The sequence below is a fragment of the Oncorhynchus masou genome, chromosome 9 (genome assembly GCF_036934945.1).
Source record: "Oncorhynchus masou masou isolate Uvic2021 chromosome 9, UVic_Omas_1.1, whole genome shotgun sequence".
Classification (NCBI taxonomy): domain Eukaryota; kingdom Metazoa; phylum Chordata; class Actinopteri; order Salmoniformes; family Salmonidae; genus Oncorhynchus; species Oncorhynchus masou.
This window is the reverse complement of record NC_088220.1, coordinates 11,726,526-11,732,430: the sequence shown is the minus strand read 5'-3', so window position 1 is coordinate 11,732,430 and position 5,905 is coordinate 11,726,526.

The following is a 5,905-nucleotide window of genomic DNA, read 5'->3' as shown; positions in this document are numbered from 1 at the left end:
ACATTGGTGTCAGAAGTAAAAACGTTGTTACAAGTTAGCCAGCCAGCTAGCTGACTTATGTGGCTAGCTACCGTAGGTGAGAACGGGGATTGAAAATGCGTCGAGGGAATCCGAAAGTGAAGGTGGAGGTAGGGGACGATTATGGCCAAGGAGGTGCGTGTGAATGGACGTCGGGGGTTCTGTCTGAGGAGATCGCCAGGGCGTCGGAGCGCAGAGGCCGCTTGAGGGAGGACGTTAGAGCGATGGCGGCTGAAGCGGGCATGAGTGCTTCGTCGACTGTATTTCGCGCGGATTCTGGTGGGCGGACCGAAGTGGCGACGTCCGACGCGGCGTGACGAGGAATCTGGGGCTCAGGATGTAAACAAACATGGCGGCGCCCAGTTCCCGGCTGCGTCCGTATCTGTTAAGACCCGAAGTATTCCGGTAAGGCGGATTGGGAAGCTTTTCATGCTCAGTTTGAACTGTTAGCTCATTTTAGGGGTGGTCGGATGAAGAAAGGGCACTGCAGTTGGCTTTATGCCTCACGGATGAAGCTCTGGCCTGTTTGATATTGATTAGCCCCGAGGACAGGCATGATTATGGTGCTTTAGTGGGAGCACTGAGGAGGCGCTATGGACAGTGTGTACAGCCCGGGCTACTGCGCTCCGAACTGAGTAATAGACGCAGGCAGCCTGGAGAGCCTCTACGGGTGCTAGCTAATGACATTGAGAGCCTCTCTCGGCGGGCATATGCTCACATGCCCCCTCCGTGCAGAGCGAGCTAGCACGGGACCAGTTCATACGGGCGCTCTCTCCTACGGAGCTGCGCATACAGACCCAGCTGGCTCATCCTGAGTCATTGCAGACAGCCTTGGAGATGGCTTTGGAGAGGGAGCTGGTGTGGGCTGGGGCTTCAGCTGGGGCTTTGGTGGGGGTGCAGGGAGACACACCCTCTGTGCGAGCTGGGGGCAGAGCAGCCCGGAGCCGGAAAAGCCTGCTTGGGTGGCCGAAATGACAAAACTCATTCGGGCTGTGTCGCTACAGGCGGCACGAAACACAAGCCCTGGTCCCAGGGTCTGCTGGGGTTGTGGCCAGCCAGGCCATCTGCGCCGAGATTGCCCCATGTTCCCCAGAGCTCAGGGAAACGGCTCGGGGTCCGCATAGACCGGGTAGTGCGGACCCCTGGCTTTCTATCCCAACCACCATCATCTTCAGGAGGAGCCCACCGGCACAGACGTAGAAGCAAGGCTCCACTTCCCCCAGAAGCAGACGAGGGCAAGCGGATGGAGCCTGTTGTTGTGGTGGGCCGGACCTGTGTTGGGGACTTTTGTCATGTCCCTGTCACTGTGGAGGGGGTGCCCTGCTCCGCCCTGGTGGACACTGGGTCCACAGTAACCCTGGTGAGGCCAGATATTGTGCCAGGTTGGACTCAGTGTGAGCCTACAACTGTGCAGCTCCGCACAGTCACAGGTGAGCTGGCACCCATGAAAGGGAAGGGAATAATGACTCTGACAGTAGGGGGCAGGACTGTGCGTCATCCTGTGTGGGTGGCGGCAGTGCAGGACCCTTGTATCCTGGGGTTGGACTTTCTTAGGAGCACAGGCTGCCAGTTAGACCTAAATAGGGGCACACTGAGCTTCCAGGGAGGGACGGAAGTCACCATGGCCCCCCTAATGTCACATTCACTCAACCCAACAAACCCTTTACTCCAACAGTTAAAGCAGCAGAGACTCATGGCTGCCCCCTCCCCACAGCTGTGTGTGACTTTTCCCCAGTCCCCCTGTCACCTACGGCGGTGTGTTACATTCCCCCAGCTACCTCCATGACACAGCCCTCTGTGAGCCCGGGCCGCAACCCCCAGTCCAGCTACCCCAGATGGGAGAGGAGAGGACACTGTCTGCAGTGAGGGAGATATGGGGGAGGAACTGTGTTGGTCTTGACCCCGAGCAGCAGGAACGGTTGTGGCAGTTGCTGTTTGAATTCAGAGACAGCTTTGCGTTGAGTGAGGGAGAGGTGGGTCAGACTCATCTGGTGCAGCATGAGATCGACACAGGTGATGCTCGACCCATCAAGATGCGTCCCCGCCGTATCCCGCTGGCACGCCAGGAGGCGGCAGACAAGGCTGTGTTGGAGATGCAGCGGGCAGACTTCATTGAGCCCTCAGACAGCCCCTGGGCGGCGCCAGTCGTCATGGTTCCGAAGAAGGGGGGCAAGCTGAGGTTCTGTGCGGACTACAGGCGGCTGAATGAGGTAACCAGGAAGGACTCATACCCCATACCACGTATCGATGAGTCGCTGGACCTGGTTAGGGGTCCTCCTGGTTCTCCTCACTAGACCTCCGAAGTGGCTACTGGCAGGTGCCCCTCTCCCCAGAGGCCAGAGCCAAAACTGCGTTCTCCACTAACAGAGGACACTGGCAGTTCAAGGTCCTGTGCTTTGGCCTGTGCAACGCTCCAGCTACTTTTGAGCGTTTGATGGACAGGGTGCTGGATGGCATCCCCGACAGCAGTGTCTGGTATACCTCGATGACATCCTGGCCCATGGCAGCTCCTTCCAGTCAGCCCTGGGGCGCTACGGCGTGTGCTGGAGAGGGTGGCTGCCGCAGGTCTGAAGCTCCACCCCGAGAAGTGCCACTTCATGAGGAGAGAGGTGTCCTTCTTGGGCCACCGAGTGGGGAAGGAGGGGATCAGGACCATGGAGGACAAGGTAGGGGCTGTCAGAGACTGGCCCACCCCCACCGACCAGCGTCAGCTGAAGAGCTTCCTGGGCCTGGCCTCGTACTACAGGAGGTTTGTACGGGGCTTCTCAAGCGTTGCTGCTCCACTGAACCGCCTGCTGCTGAAGGACAAGGCTTTCACTTGGACAGTGGAGTGTGAGGAGGCGTTCAACACCCTCAAACGTGCACTGATCGAGGCCCCCGTGCTCGCCCCCCTGACCTCACCTTGCCCTTTATCCTGGACACAGACGCGAGCAATGTGGGCATGGGTGGGGTGCTGGCCCAGGTGGGGCCAGAGGGGGAGAGAGTGGTGGCGTACTTCAGCAAAACATTTGACAAACATGAGCGCCGCTACTGTGTCACCCGGCGGGAGCTCTTGGCTGTTGTGGCTTCCGTCAAACACTTCAAGTACTACCTGGGTGGTCTGCCCTTTACTGTAAGGACTGACCACTCTGCTCTCCAGTGGCTCATGTCTTTCAGAGAGCCAGAGGGGCAGGTGGCACGCTGGTTGGAGGAGCTTCAGCCTTATGACTTCACGGTGGTGCACAGGGCAGGGGCACGCCACTCCAACGCCGACGCCATGTCCCGTCGGCCCTGTACTGCAGACGGCTGCCGCCACTGTGAACGGAGAGAGGGACGGGAGAGAGAGCTGCGGGCAGAGGAGGGTGTCTGTGCCACAGTGTGTCGGGCGAGCGGGCCTGTCTGCTGCGAGCTGCAGACTGTCGACGTGGCTGAATGGCGGCAGCAGCAGGGACGGGACACAAACCTACAGCCAGTGCTACAGTGGGTAGAGGCGCAGGTGAGGCCACCATGGGAAGAGGTGACAGCGCTCTCACTCGCGACCAAAGGGTTGTGGTCGAAGTTTGAGAGACTGCGGCTGGCTGATGGCGTGCTACAGCGGGCATGGAAGGAGTCAGCTACGGGAGAGGAGAGGTGGCAGGTGGTGGTCCCAAAAGCATTGCGGGAGGCTGTGCTCCAGAGTACTCATGGGGGTGGGGACTGGACACTTTGGGGTCACAAAAACACTGCGCCGTCTCCGTCAGGGCTTCTACTGGGTGCAGCACAAGAGTGATGTGGAGGACTTTTGTCGCCGCTGTGACAACTGCACAGCGAGAAAGGGCCCCCCAGGCCGCTCTCATGCTCAGCTCCAACAGTTCCCAGTGGGGGCTCCCATGGAGAGGGTGGGAGTGGATGTAGTTGGGCCGTTCCCCACCACAGACAGTGGAAACCGCTGGGTGCTCACGGCCATGGACTATTTCACAAAATGGCCCGAGGCCTATGCTCTGCCTGACCAGGAGGCAGAGACCATCGTCGACGCCCTGACAGCGGGGATGTTCAGCAGGTTTGGAGCTGCAGAGTCCATCCACAGCGACCAAGGCAGAAACTTTGAGTCCCGTGTGTTCGCCACCATGTGTGAGAGGCCGGGTATGCACAAGACCCGCAATACTCCTCTCCATCCTCAAAGTGATGGCCTTGTGGAGCGCTTCAACAAAACGCTTGGACAGCAGCTGGCCATAGTTTCTTCCAAACACCAGCGTGACTGGGACAAGCACCTGCCTATGGTCCTCATGGCATGCCGCTCCGCTGTCCAAGACTCCACCTCCTGCACGCCTGCCCTCCTCATGCTGGGGAGAGAGATCCCTGGATAGCCCTCATGTTCCTCCGGGGCCGGAGTATGCCCGGAGACTCCAGGACCGCCTGGAGACAGCCCACACCTTCGCCAGAGAGCAGCTGGTGAATGCAGGTGTGAGGCAGAAAAGGAACTATGACGTGCACACCCGGGGAAGGCACTTTGTGGCTGGGGAGCTGGTCTGGGTCTACATCCCCCTAAGGAAAAAAGGCAGATGCCCCAAGTTGGACAGTCACTGGGTGGGACCCTGCAGTGTCCTGGAGAGGGTAGGGGAGGTTGTGTACCGGGTGCAGCTTCCTCCCAGGGGGAGAAAGGTGGCACTGCACCGGGACAGGTTAGCCCCATACAGAGGGGCCTCTTTTCCCCCAAACCCCAGGAACCCCCACAATTCCCCTCTCTGGCAATGACATTCTCCAGGCACCCACCCTCAGGTGCCGCAGACAAGGCTCCAGACAGCCCACTCCCCCTGTCTCCCCCCCTGTGTCACCGCGTGGTTCCCCAGAGCCACGGACTGTATTACCCGTTCCCGCTTCCTTGTCCCCCATATCCCTGCCTTCATCCCCTGGTTCCCAGAGGGGCACTCTGCGACCATCACGGCTACGCAGGCAAAGGAGACCTCCGGGTCGCTTCAGAGACTTTGTTTGTTCCCTCAGGGACGAGGGACTTTGTGGTGGGGGGGCTGTGTAGCGACCCGCACAGACAGCTGTGTGTTATGTGTTAGGCTAGGAGGTGGTTGTGTTGTACTGACCAGTACCCGGTGTTCGCGGGGTCCGACATGTCAATCAACCTGCTATCTGCCAATCACGGGAATGCCTGGAATGTTCTGATGCCGGGCATCCTGGTGGTTGGCGGAGTGGCGTGGAGGGGGGTTGGGCAGGGGGTGGAGCATTGGAAGTTAAGACCAGGTTCAGCCTTTATTCTCTCTCTCTTACGTCTGGGCTTCCCAAGAGAAGGTCACGATTGGCTTGTGGGTTATCTGTCATCTTTTTGGCGTGTGCTACGGCCCAAACAGTAGCCTGTGTAAAGTTGGTTTAATAAACCGTCAATTCGCAAACTCAAGCCTCTGTCTGGACAATTGTTCATTTATGATCTAGTCAGGTCATTATGGTGAATCGGTTTGATGCGCTGACTGAATGGAAACTGATCATGTTGAGTTTTTTTACCTCGCTGGTCTCGGGAAGAAATTAAGCTTCCTCACTGTCCAAGACTGAGTCTACAAATGTGCCCGACACCGAGACAAGACCGAGACACTCAATATGTGGTCTCGAGACCGGACTCGACACCGAGAACTTAAGTAAAGTTACTTAAGTAAAAATACCTTTTCGGGATATCTGTACTTTACTTTGACAATTTTCACTTTTACTTCAATACATTTATAAAGAAAATGATGTGCTTTTTACTCCATACATTTTCCTTACACCCAAAAGTACTCGTTATATTTTGAATGTTTAGCAGGACATGAAAATGGTCAAATTCACACACTTATCATCCCTGGTCATCCCTAATGCCTTTGATCGAGCGAACTCACTAAATATATGCTTCGTTTGTAAATTATGTCTGAGTGTTGGTGTGCCCCTGGCT